The sequence below is a fragment of the Triticum aestivum genome, chromosome 4B (genome assembly GCF_018294505.1).
Source record: "Triticum aestivum cultivar Chinese Spring chromosome 4B, IWGSC CS RefSeq v2.1, whole genome shotgun sequence".
Lineage (NCBI taxonomy): Eukaryota > Viridiplantae > Streptophyta > Magnoliopsida > Poales > Poaceae > Triticum > Triticum aestivum.
In genome coordinates, this window is record NC_057804.1 from 574,736,699 (window position 1) to 574,751,143 (window position 14,445).

General features: G+C 45.7%; 1 pseudogene; it reads right to left on the bottom strand.

The window, feature by feature from the left end:
* Positions 1 to 5,736: 5,736 nt before the first annotated feature.
* The window catches only part of LOC123090228 (tRNA-specific 2-thiouridylase MnmA-like), a 43,428-nt pseudogene continuing 34,719 nt past the window's right edge, over positions 5,737 to 14,445 (bottom strand).

Consider the following 14,445-nt stretch of genomic DNA (forward strand, 5'->3'; position numbering starts at 1 on the left):
TGGCAGAATCTGGTAACTAGTATTGTTCATGTGCAATTAAATAATTCTGTAGATACCTTTAGATGGAACTTAACACAATCAGGTGTCTTCTCAGTTAACTCCATATAAAAAGCTTAGGGTTTCTCTGCCTCTCGCCAGCGTCGCCATCGGTCCGCTTCGTGTCCGGTGGCCTTAGGGCCATAGCGGCATGGTGGATACCAACCCTTTCCAGTGGGATGACTTTATTTTTAGATGTTCCTCCGAGTTCGGTTAGGGTTTGTGTCCTGCTCAAGAAGACGAGACGGCGGCGGGTTCTCCCTGCCTAGCCTCCATCCTGATGGCGTGTCTAGCATTGTCAGTGGGCGTGTGGAGGTGTGTCTCTGGCGGATCTATACTTGGTGGATTTGCTCGGATCAGGCCATAGTTCATCTACGTTCGTGTGTCTTTATGTTGGATCCTTCCTATCTGTGCTACTCTACAACGGTGGTAGTTGTTGTTCTGTTGCGTTGGTCCTATGGGGCCTTAGCATGATGACTTCTCAGTCTACTACAATAAGTTTTGCCCAGCCCTGGCGAGGGAGGGGCGTTGACGGCGGCTTGCCTTCGGCTCGCTTCAGTTCTTGTAGTCGTCGCTAGGTAGTCTATGGATCTGGATGTAATTTTTATTATTTCTAGTGTTTGTTGTACTACCATGATTGAAGATGGATAGATCAAAAGTTTTCTCGCAAAAAAAACTCCATGTACATTGCTGTGATTGATGTTGGACATGTGGTGAACAACAAGACACTATGGAAACTAAAAACTCTGTTAAAAATCAAGATCTTTATGTGGTATTTAATCAAGGGAGTTGTGTTGACTAAAGTAATCTAACTAAACAAAACTTGTAATGGAATTTAAAATGTAGTTTATCCAGTAATTTAGAACTATTCATCACTTCTTCTTTGACTGTTGCTATGCTAGATTCATTTGTAGACTTATTTTGCTTCAAGTTTGGCATAAAACCTCCTAGAAATGTCAATCATATGTTTGGATCTTGGCTTAATGGCTTTGACATGACACTAAAAAAATCACATCTTAGTAGGTGCATCAACTATGTTTTGGGCTATCTGTCTAACTCGTAATGACATTGTTTTTGACAAATCTCATATAAAAACATGCATGCAGGTGCTCTGCAGGGGCACTCCCTGGTTACGCTTCTGGGAACAACTATTGAGGCGTGATGAAGGTAGATACTTGATCCCCAAGGCATGATGTGATCCAAATAAGCAGGTCGTAGCCTGCCAGGGTCAAGGCCGAATACTTTTCTTTTCCATTATCTAAAATCGAGAATTGAAGCCAATCCTGGTTGTTGCTTGGGTTCTTCTAGCATCAAGCTCTAGCAGCGGCTGGGTGAAAGGGTTGAGGATGAAGACTATAGGTGGTGGCCATCCAATTGCCGCCCAAGTCGCCCATGCGGAGGTTGAGTCACACTTAGAGAGAGTCTTGTATTTACTAATTGGAGACTCCTAACTTTGAGGCCCCCACATTAATAGGACTAAAATCCTAAAAATTCTCAAAAAAAAAAGCAAAACATCTGACCATTTGTTTTGATGTCCGGAAATCATAACCATTGATCAAGAACTAGACAAATCGTCAAGAGATTTGATCCACATTGTAACATTTTACTGTGAAACAGTAGTAGTCCTATTTTTGAGCAGCGGATGGTCTCTCCATAAAGAGACGTTGTAGTTTTATTTTTTTGGAAAAACTTCCAATCTATTTATCTTCAATCATGGTAGTACAACGAGCACTAAAAATAATAAAAATTACATCCAGATCTGTGAACCACCTATACCATCGGCTCTTTCAATCTATTTATCTTCCAAAGCTGAATGCAATGCAAACATAAATATCTATAATTCTGAAGTGATAGCTCGGTATTGCTTGAAATAAACATTGTAGCTACAACTTAAATATAATTTCTATTTAGAGTTGGATGTTGATAACAGACCACCAATACCAATACTGCAGGAAAATAAAGAGAAGCAAGGACACTGGTGCATGGATCGGTGATCCTATCCCAACAAATCACGACTCAATCCGCAACAGTCTTGCACACATCCTGCAACAAACCTAGACTCGACCAACAACTTGAACCCAATTTACTCAAAACGATGCGCCACAAACAGACTCGGTGCGACACACACAGACTTGTTCGCTCATGCCTGGGACTCAGCCATGGCGTGATTATTCTAGCACAGGGCACATGATGATTTCAGTTTAGCATCAACATCCTTTGGCCGCCGGCTGGCTAGCAGCATGCGGGCCAGCAGGGGCACAAGGGTTCGCCATCGGCATCCATCAGGACGGCGGTGGTTCCGGGCTGCCCTTGTGGTCCGACAACGACCCTTGCATCCATCGGGAGGCCCGGTTTCGTGGAGAGACTATTGTGCTCTGCGAGCAGCCGTCGAGCATCCTGGTGGTGTGGAGACGCATCGGCAGCGGCCACCAGGTGCCCTAGGGCCAGGACCAGCAGGAAACGGCGGCCGTCGTCTTGAGAGCGGATGCAGAACCCATGGCAGCTGCTAGCTAGCCTGAGATCGGCAGGAGGTCAGGCTATAGGTATAGGTGGCTAGATAGGATGTGAGAGGTATGACTAAATGATATCACTGTTTATATAGAGAGATAATGCACGGTGGACAAAAAGGCCATCATTTTAAAATAAATCTGCACCCACGGATGACGCATACAATATTGGTGTGTGCAACAGCCAAGGTCGGTCGAGATCAAACCTATCTGCTTCTCCAATGTTGAGACCAGGAACATTACCAAGGATATGCCCTCAGAAAAATCGCCAGGCCCAGGTGGCTTTACTGGCCTTTTATGCAAAAAAACCAGTACGTGCTACTACTCCTGGTCTGGTATCTCTTACCCCAGAAAGAATCCAGGCGGCGACATGAGGAACGGTACCACGTCTCTCTCCATGCGCTGCATGCTTACAATTTGTTAATCTCTCCCTCCAGGAGGATCTCACAGCTGCCCACACATGCCTTCATTCTAGTACAATCAAGCACGCAGCCAGTTTAGATTCCAGAATACTGCCATGCAAAAAGGAGAATTATTTCGTGATTAACCATCCTGGTTTAGTCTAGAACCTGTTGATTGATTAATAAAAATTAGTGTTTCCGTATCATAACTTCACAGGGTACAGTTATCACTTATCAGTTAGAGGTGGTACCGCTGACTACTAACACCTGCTTAATACTACTCTAGACATTTTGGCTCAGGAAAAAGTCCAAAATAAACCTCGAAGTTGTAGACGAAAGCTAAATCAAACCCTAAACTATGAATCCCGGAAATTGACACTCCGAACTTGTAATCCCGGTCTATTTTGGACCCTAAATCTGTATGACACACCGGGAATACTACAATCCCGGCCGGGATAACCAGCTACACAAGAATTTGGGCCGTCCCACTATAACACAACAAAAATTTGTGAAGTTAAAAAATGTTCGCACATTTCTAAAATTGTTCAGAAGTTAAAAATTGTTCCTGTTTTATATTTTTGGCATGAATTCAATTCGTTTTGTGTTTTTTTAAAAAATATTTGGAATTCTGAAATTATACTTGCATTTTAAAAGACTATTCGTAATTTAAAAAAAAATCACATTTGTCAAACGTATGTTCAGAATTCCAACAATTTTTCACATGCTATGAAAAATATTTCAGATTTTCAGAATTGTGTCACATTTTTTGAATAATGTTTTTGGAATTTCATAAATTATTTCATAAATATTGTTTTGAAAAAATGTTTCGGATTGTTACCTGCGGACTCGACTGGGACAACCAACTAGACATAAAGCGAGTTAATTTTTTCTTATCACGCGCCTTAAAAATTCTTTCTTTCTCTTTCTTAATGCGCGACGTAATAATTCCAAAAGAGAAAAACATGCCTTGGGGTCGAACTATGGACCTCGCAGGGTTGACCTGATTTCGCTAGCCACTACCAGACAACTTAGACTTACATAATAAGAGGACGAAAATATTTAATCAAAAAACCAAAATGTCGAACATTGAAAACTTTTTTAGGGGCAAACAAGTATTGAAAACGTATTTATTTCTGAAATCTTCGCACATTCTATAAATTGTGTTTTTGAAAATTTTGAAAACTTTTAAAAAACCAACAACTTTCAAAAAGAGAACACCTTTCGAAAATAAACATTTTTTTAACCTGAACAAAATTTTAAAGTGCAAACACTTTTTGAAACATATTTTTTTTTCTGAAACCTGAACAAAATTTTAAAGTGCGAACACTTTCTGTACAATGTAAAAAAAATGTTTGTGTGTTGTAAAAAAATGTGTTATAACCTTAACATAATATATGTGACATGTGTTTCAAAAAAATGTATGTAAATTGAAAAATGTGGAACCATGTAAAAGAGTGTTCATGTAGTTCTATAAAATGTTTATTGTCGTTTAGAAAATATAAAACATGTATTTGGAAAATAATACCATGTATTCAAAATAGTTTTGAATACATTTAATTTAAAAATGTCCATAATTTATTTGAAAATATGAAAAGTTTATCAAATATTTAATGTGTGCATTAAAATGTATATGGGTACTGAGAAAAATTAGACATGTGTAAAAATTAAAAATAAAAAGAAAACATAAAAGAAAAAACTATGAGAAAACAAATTAGTGTGAGCGTGTGAGCGGCTGTGCTACTGGGCCGGCCGAATTCAAGAAATACCCGTGAAGCCCTCTCAATGTTTAAAATGGACCGGGATTAGAGAGTTCAGAGTGCCAATTCTGGGATTGAGAGTTCGGGGTTTGGTTTAGCTTTCATGTATAACTTTAAGGTTTATTTTGGACTTTTTTCTTTTGGCTCAAGAGGGAACAACATGCCTATCCATTCGCCCGCTTGCCTTTCCTGCTTAGACCCAGCAACTATGTCAAGCCAGGTCAGCTCTTGATGCTCCACCACCACTTTTATCCGGTGGCAAAGCATTTCTTCTCCCAAACGCAAAGTCGCCAATGGATGCCACCTTTTCAAGAACCACCTGGATGGGGCTCCTGACAGTGTTGGGCTAATAAGCCGCGGCGCCGTGTCGGACGCGACCAGTGCGTGTATGGGCGCGCGCTGGACGGGTCGGACGCGTCTGGTTCACGGCGGGTCGAGTGTGTGCGTGTGTGTGGAGTGCACGGGCATGTCCGTGGACTCGTACACTGTGTGCGTGTGTGTAGGGGACAGCCGTTGGCGAGACGTGTGGGGTGCTCGCGCGTGATCTATTGGAAGCCCGCCGTGAGCCGCGCGTGTCGGAGCGCGTCATGGGCACGAGCGAGGCTGGCGGATCGCGGGCGCGAGGGGGGAGGGAGCGTGGGTGCGTGCCCGGTCACTGGCTCCGGGTATAAAGCCCGCGCGGTGATCGTTGTAATGGTGAGGTGGGGTGCTCGAGTTCGTGCTTGAGTGGAGTGGCCGTTCGTGCGGCTGTGGCGTTCATGCGCCTGAAAATCTCCTGTCCACCGCGTCTTCTTCTTCTTCTTCCTTCTTCCTCCTCGGTTCGTGTCACACACACACACACACACACAGAGTGAGAGAGAGAGGGAGGAGCTAGGGCGAGCTAGGGTTTAGAGTTTGCACCAACAGACTGGAGCAGCATAACGATGATGGTTTCTGGAACTTCCCCGATTTCTGGAACTTACGATGATGGTATATCTTCACATGATCACAGAAGTAAGTAGTGAAGAGAAGGATACAAGAACCTGGTGATGTCTGTCAAGCGACCTTGGCCGGCTCCGGATCTGGCTTCGCCAGATGCTCCAAGTTCATGATCCTTATGGGCTTCCCCAGCTTGGACTTATCCTCCATCCTAGCGGTTTCCAGCGCCTTTGCACACACAGGGAAGCTCATTTCGCCATAGGAATCCAGGATTATGCCTGATGCCAGGCACGCACTGTCACGATAGAACGCTACAAACTGGCTAACTGCTAAACCCTGGTCGACTTTGGACAGAGAACCGCCAAAACGTCTCCGTTCTCTTCGGTTTGCTCTTTTGCCACGGTGCAATCATGGAAATCAGGACTATGCCGTACCTGGTATTGACAGTAGCATGGATATTAACTAAGAGCATCTCTAGCGGACCCTGTATAACGCGCGATCCGCAAAATAACCGTCAAACTATGGGTCGGCGCGGAAAAGTCTGCCCAAGCAGACCCCGCAAACGCGTCCGACTCGTAAAACTTTTTGCGGGGCGCGCAAAAATTCGCCCTCAACCTTTAGATTCACGGGGTGGGAGGCCGACCACAGCTCGCCCCCTATCCGCAGCGAGATTTGGCGCGAGGGAAATTTCCACGCGACCGCCCCCCCCCTCCTCGGCCGCCATTGCCCCGCCACGGCCCGCTCCGGTCCATCTTCCGCGGCCATTCTTCGCCGCCATGGAAACCTCCCAGCCGTCCGCCATCACAATGGAGGTCGGGCAGGCGCAATCCCCTTCTGCGGATCTCGTCGCCGGTCATGTCGCCCCCGCCGTCGCCCAAGGCACCACCGCGTCTGCCCGCAAGCGGCAGGGCAAAGTTGTCGTGCATGGCGGCAATCCGGCTGGCCCCACCGGAAAGGCACGCGCGCCAGGCGCCGCGGCCACTGCACGATTTGCCCGGCCGCCGGCGAAGAAGGTGGGCAAGGTTTCGGGCGTGAAGCGCAAGAAGGTTCCAACGAAAAGGCCGGCGCCTTCGTCACTCCCTCCGCCCCGACAAGATGTTCCCGACATTGCCGTTCAACGGTGCTGCTTCCATCGCAGGAGAGGTGTTTGATGAAATGGCCGGAAAGTATGCATCTTCGATCCCTTGTTCTTGCTTCGCTTTTCGCCATTGTTGTATCTCGTAACTTGATGTCACTCAATGTAGCGGTGGTTCGAACAATGCCACTACTGAGTTCGTGAACTTATTGGACATTGATCAAGCCCCATTCGCTGATTTCCATTACAATGAAATGGAGGGTGGCGTGGATGATCACGGTGGTGAAGATGAAGTGGAGGAGGTAGATGAGGGGGTTTATGAGCAAGCGCAAGCAAAAAAAAGCGTCAGATCGTAGGACTACACGATCTTGGAAGATCAAATCTTGATCAAGGCTTGGAGTGCGGTGTCTCTTGATGCTTGCACGGGTACATCTCAAATCTCCAAGAGGTATTGGCAAAGAATCGAAGATCAATACTCCCGCATGATGGCGAAGCATCCCAATAGAACATCATGGACCTTTCGGTCACTCCATGGTCGTTGGGACGTGATCAAGCCGATTTCTGGCCGTTGGGCTTCTTGCTTGGAACAAGTTCGCAATGCACCTCCAAGTGAAACCGTGGAATCTGACTATGTGAGTTCGTTTTCACGTCCCAAGTTGTGCAAATCATTTGTATCATATGAAGTGATGGCATCATTTGACTTTGTTTTAATTGTGTAGGACAAAATTGCCCAACAAAGATACAAAGACATGGAAGCTTCTGAAGGCAAATTTATTAAACTAGAGCACTGTTGGGATATGCTCAATGAGTGCGACAAGTGAAAGTTGACTGACAAAGAATCCCCACCGAAGAGAGGCTCACTTATAGACATGAATGAAGATGAAGATGATGATGGCCCAAGAAACTTGAACAAGCCCGATGGTGACAAGAAGACAAAGGAGAAGATCAAGAGGGAACACGAAGCATCGAGCTTGCGGGACAAGATAGATGTCATGGTGCAATCAAATGAGTTGATGTTAGCGAAGACATTGAAGACAAAGAAAGAGTTGGCCGAGAAGAAGGCACGAGAGAAGCAAGAGAAGTGGCAATTGCTGAAGGATGAGGGGTTGCGCAAGGCGGCAATTGAGGGGAGAAGAGCACGTGCCGCTGAGAACAAAGCCTTGTCCAAGCTTCTTGCCGAAGAGAATAGGATCATGACATTGAACCGCAATGAAATGGACGACATCACCAAAGAATGGCATGATATGGCAAGGAGAGACATCTTGAAGAGGAGGATGCTTGCTTCGGCCGGTGCATGTAATAGTGCCGGTGATGTATTCTCATCGGGATTTGGAACCAATGTCGCCGATGCATTCAGTGCGCCCACCGATGATTTCACTGCCGGAGTTGGAACAAGTGTCAGTGATGGATTCGGGGGCAGCGATGAGCTCGATGGAGGTGGTGCGGAGTGAAGATCATGACGACGGATGAAAAGCGACCGAGATGATGACGAACGTGGTCGTCGCTTTTGCATGAAGCCCTTTTGCGTTTGTCCTACAAAACTATGCTTTTATTTGCGCGCGAACTATGTTTTATTGTTTGAATTTGAACTTATTTGTCGGAATCGCTGTCAAATTCGCTTTATCAGGGGTTTTCAGTTTGCGGGTCAACACGGCGGCGCCCTAGCAGACCCCACTCAACTGACCCGTAAAAGAGCATCTTCTTGTTGGGGATAGTTTGTAGAAATTAAAAATTTTCTACGCATCACCAAGATCAATCTATGGAGAGACTAGCAACAAGAGAGGGGGGAGTGCATCTTCATACCCTTGAAGATCGCGAAACGGAAGCGTTGCAAGAACGCGGATGAAGGAGTCGTACCCGTAGCGATTCAGATCGCGGTGGATTCCGATCTAAGCGCCGAACAACGGCACCTCCGCGTTCAACGCACGTGCAGCCCGGTGATGTCTCCCGCGCCTTGATCCAGCAAAGAGGAGGGAGAGGTTGAGGAAGAGAGCTCCAGTAGCAGCACGACCGCGTGGTGGTGGTGGAGTAGCAGTTCTCCGACAGGGCTTCGCCAAGCTCGCACGGAGGAGGAGAGGCGTTGTGGAGGGGAAGGGCTGCGCCTTGGATGTGGTGCGGCTAGCCTCCCTCCACCCCTCTATTTATAGGAAGAAGGGGGAAGGGGGCCGGCCCCTCTAGATGAGATCTAGAGGGGGGCAGCCAAGGGGGAGGGGGCTTGCCCCCCCCCCCCCAAGCAAGGGGGGCACCCCCCTTAGGGTTCCCCCCCCCCCAACCCTAGGCGCATAGGCCCTAGGGGGGTTGGCGCCCAGCCCACTTAGGGGCTGGTTGCCTTCCACGTACAGCCCATTAGGCCCTCCGGGGCAGGTGGACCCTCCCGCTGGACCCCCAGAACCCCTCTAGTGGTCCCGGTACAATACCGGTAAACCCCCGAATATTTCCGTTGATCGTATGATGACTTCCCATATATAAATCTTCACCTCCGGACCATTCCGGAACTCCTCGTGACGTCCGGGATCTCATCCGGGACTCCGAACAACATTCGGTAATCACATACAAATCTTCCCTATAACCCTAGCATCATCGAACCTTAAGTGTGTAGACCCTACGGGTTCGGGAATCATGCAGACATGACCGAGACAGCTCTCCGACCAATAACCAACAGCGGGATATGGATACTCATGTTGGCTCCCACATGTTCCACGATGATCTCATCGGATGAACCACGATGTCGAGGATTCAAGCAATCCCGTATACAATTCCCTTTGTCAATCGGTACGTTACTTGCCCGAGATCGTCGGTATCTCAATACCTCGTTCAATCTCAATACCGGCAAGTCACTTTACTCGTTGCGTAATGCATGATCCCGTGACCAACTACTTAGTCACATTGAGCTCATTATGATGATGCATTACCGAGTGGGCCCAGAGATACCTCTCCGTCATACGGAGTGACAAATCCCAGTCTCGATTCGTGCCAACCCAACAGACACTTTCAGAGATACCTGTAGTGCACCTTTATAGTCACCCAGTTACGTTGTGACGTTTGATACACCCAAAGCACTCCTATGGTATCCAGGAGTTACACAATCTCATGGTCCAAGGAAATGATACTTGACATTAGAAAAGCTTTAGTAAATGAACTACACAATCTTGTGCTATGCTTAGGATTGGGTCTTATCCATCACATCATTCTCCTAATGATGTGATCCCGTTATCAATGACATCCAATGTCCATAGTCAGGAAACCATGACCATCTGTTGATCAACGAGCTAGTCAACTAGAGGCTCACCAGGGACATATTGTGGTCTATGTATTCACACATGTATTACGGTTTTCGGTCAATACAATTATAGCATGAACAATAGAAAATTATCATGAACAAGGAAATATAATAATAACCATTTTATTATTGCCTCTAGGGCATATTTCCAACAGTCTCCCACTTGCACTAGAGTCAATAATCTAGTTACACTGTGATGAATCGAACACCCATAGAGTTCTGGTGTTGATCATGTTTTGCTCGCGGAAGAGGTTTAGTCAACGGATCTGCGACATTCAGATCCGTATGCACTTTACAAATATCTATGTATCCATCCTGAATATTTTTACGAATGGAGTTGAAGTGACGCTTGATGTGCCTGGTCTTCTTGTGAAACCTGGGCTCCTTGGCAAGGGCAACAGCTCCAGTGTTATCACAAAAGAGAGTCATCGAGCCCGACGCATTGGGAATAACTCGTAGGTCTGTAATGAACTCCTTCATCCAGATTATTTCATGCGCTACCTCCGAGGCTGCCATGTACTCTGCTTCATATGTAGATCCCGCCATGACGCTTTGCTTGCTACTGCACCAGCTTACTACCCCACCATTCAAAATATACACGTATCCGGTTTGTGACTTGGAGTCATCCAGATTTATGTCGAAGCTAGCATCGACGTAACCCTTTATGACAAGCTCTTCGTCACCTCCATAAACGAGAAACATGTCCTTAGTCTTTTTCAGGTACTTCAGGATATTCTTGACCGCTGTCCAGTGTTCCATGCCGGGATTACTTTGGTACCTTGCTACCAAACTTACGGCAAGGTTTACATCAGGTCTGGTACACAGCATGGCATACATAATAGACCCTATGGACGAGGCATAGAGGATGACACTCATCTTTTCTCTATCTTCTGCCGTGGTCGGGCATTGAGCCGAGCTTAATTTTACACCTTGCAATACAGGCAAGAACCCCTTCTTGGACTGATCCATATTGAACTTCTTCAATATCTTATCAAGGTATGTGCTTTGTGAAAGACCTATGGGGCGTCTCGATCTATCTCTATAGATCTGGATGCCTAATATGTAAGCAGCTTCTCCAAGGTCCTTCAGTGAAAAACACTGATTCAAGTAGGCCTTTATGCTGTCCAAAAGTTCTATATCATTTCCCATCAATAGTATGTCATCTGCATATAATATGAGAAATGCTACAGAGCTCCCACTCACTTTCTTGTAAACACAGGCTTCTCCATAAGTCCGCATAAACCCAAACGCTTTGATCATTTCATCAAAGCGAATGTTCCAACTCCGAGATGCTTGCACCAGTCGATAGATGGAGCGCTGGAGCTTGCATACCTTGTTAGCATTCTTAGGATTGACAAAACCTTCCGGCTGCATCATATACAATTCTTCCTTAAGAAAGCCGTTAAGGAATGCCGTTTTGACTTCCATTTGCCATATCTCATAATCATAGAATGCGGCAATTGCTAACATGATTCGGACGGATTTCAGCTTCGCTACGGGTGAGAAGGTCTCATTGTAGTCAACCCCTTGAACTTGTAGGTACCCCTTAGCGACAAGTCGAGCTTTATAGATGGTAACATTATCATCCGCGTCCATCTTCTTCTTAAAGATCCATTTATTTTCTATCGCTCGCCAATCATCGGGCAAGTCTGTCAAAGTCCATACTTTGTTTTCATACATGGATCCTATCTCGGATTGCATGGCTTCAAGCCATTTGTTGGAATCTAGGCCCGCCATCGCTTCTTCATAGTTCGAAGGTTCACCGTTGTCTAACAACATGATTTTTAGGACAGGGTTTCCATACCATTCTGGCGTGGAACGTGTCCTTGTGGACCTACGAAGTTCAGTAGCAACTTGATCTGAAGTACCTTGATCATCATTAACTTCCTCTATAGTCGGTGCAGGCACCACAGAAACATCTTCCTGAGCTGCGCTACTTTCCGGTTCAAGAGGTAGTACTTCATCAAGTTCTACTTTCCTTCCACTTACTTCTTTCGAGAGAAACTCTTTCTCCAGAAAGGACCCGTTCTTGGCAACAAAGATCTTGCCTTCGGATCTAAGGTAGAAGGTATACCCAATGGTTTCCTTAGGGTACCCTATGAAGATGCATTTTTTCGACTTGGGTTCGAGCTTTTCAGGTTGAAGTTTCTTGACATAAGCATCGCATCCCCAAACTTTTAGAAATGACAGCTTAGGTTTCTTTCCAAACCATGATTCATACGGTGTCGTCTCAATGGATTTAGACGGTGCCCTATTTAAAGTGAATGTAGATGTCTCTAAAGTGTATCCCCAAAATGATAGCGATAAATCGGTAAGAGACATCATCGATCGCACCATATCCAATAGAGTGCGATTACAATGTTCGGACACACCGTTAAGCTGAGGTGTTCCAGGCGGCCTGAGTTGTGAAACAATTCCACATTTCCTTAAGTGCGTCCCAAACTCGTGACTCAAATATACTCCCCCATGATCTGATCGTAAGATTATTTTTTCTGTCATGTTGATTCTCTACCTCACTCTGAAATTCCTTGAACTTTTCAAAGGTCTCAGACTTGTGTTTCATCAAGTAGACATACCCATATCTACTTAAGTCATCAGTGAGGGTGAGAACATAACGATAGCCACCACGAGCCTTAACGCTCATTGGACTGCACACATCAGTATGTATGATTTCCAATAAGTTGGTTGCTCGCTCCATTGTTCCGGAGAACGGTGTCTTGGTCATTTTGCCCATGAGGCATGGTTCGCACGTGTCAAATGATTCGTAATCAAGAGACTCCAAAAGTCCATCTGCATGGAGCTTCTTCATGCGTTTGGCACCAATGTGACCAAGGCGGCAGTGCCACAAGTATGTGGAACTATCATTATCAACCTTACATCTTTTGGTATTCACACTATGAATATGTGTAACATCACGTTCGAGATTCATTAAGAATAAACCATTGACCAGCGGGGCATGACCATAAAACATATCTCTCATATAAATAGAACAACCATTATTCTCGGATTTAAATGAGTAGCCATCTCGCATTAAACGAGATCCGGATACAATGTTCATGCTCAAAGCTGGCACTAAATGACAATTATTGAGGTTTAAAACTAATCTCGTAGGTAAATGTAGAGGCAGCATGCCGACGGCGATCACATCGACCTTGGAACCATTCTCGACGCGCATCGTCACCTCATCCTTCGCCAGTCTCCGCTTATTCCGCAGCTCCTGTTTTGAGTTACAAATATGAGCAACCGCACCGATATCAAATACCCAGGAGCTACTACGAGTACTGGTAAGGCACACATCAATAACATATATATCACATATACCTTTGGTGTTGCCGGCCTTCTTGTCCGCTAAGTACTTGGGGCGGTTCCGCTTCCAGTGACTGTTTCCCTTGCAATAAAAGCACTCAGTCTCAGGTTTGGGTCCATGCTTTGGCTTCTTCCCGGCAACTGGCTTACCGGGCGCGGCAACTCCCTTGCCGTCCTTCTTGAAGTTCTTCTTATCCTTGCTTTTCTTGAAACTAGTGGTTTTATTGACCATCAACACTTGACGTTCATTTTTGATCTCCACCTCCGCTGATTTCAGTATTGAAAGTACCCCACGAATGGTTTTCACCATCCCCTGCATATTTTAATTCATCACAAAGCTCTTGTAGCTAGGTGGGAGCGACTCGAGGATTCTGTCAATGACCGCGTCATTCGGGAGAATAACTCCCAGCTGAGACAAGCGGTTGTGCAACCCAGACATTTTGAGTATGTGCTCACTGACAGAACCATTCTCCTCCATCTTACAACTGTAGAACTTGTCGGAGACTTCATATCTCTCGACCCGGGCATGAGCTTGGAAAACCATTTTCAGCTCTTGGAACATCTCATATGCTCCGTGCTGCTCAAAACGCTTTTGGAGCCCCGACTCTAAGCTGTAAAGCATGCCACACTGAACCATGGAGTAATCATCACTACGTGACTGCCAGGCGTTCATAACCTCTTGAGTTGCTGGGAAAACGGGTGCTTCACCTAGTGGTGCATCTAGGATATATGCTCTTTTGGCAGCTATGAGGATGATCCTCAAGTTCCGGACCCAGTCCGTATAGTTGCTGCCATCGTCTTTCAGCTTGGTTTTCTCTAGGAACGCGTTGAAGTTGAGGGCAACATTAGTGTGAGCCATTTGATTTATAAGACATATTGCAAAGATTTTAGACTAAGTTCATGATAATTAAGTTCATCTAATCAAATTATTTAATGAACTCCCACTCAGATAGACATCCCTCTAGTCATCTAAGTGATACATGATACGAGTTAACTAGGCCGTGTCCGATCATCACGTGAGACAGACTAGTCATCATTGGTGAACATCTTCATGTTGATCGTATTTGCTATACGACTCATGTTCGACCTTTCGGTCTCTTGTGTTCCGAGGCCATGTCTATACATGCTAGGCTCGTCAAGTCAACCTAAGTGTTTTGCATGTCTA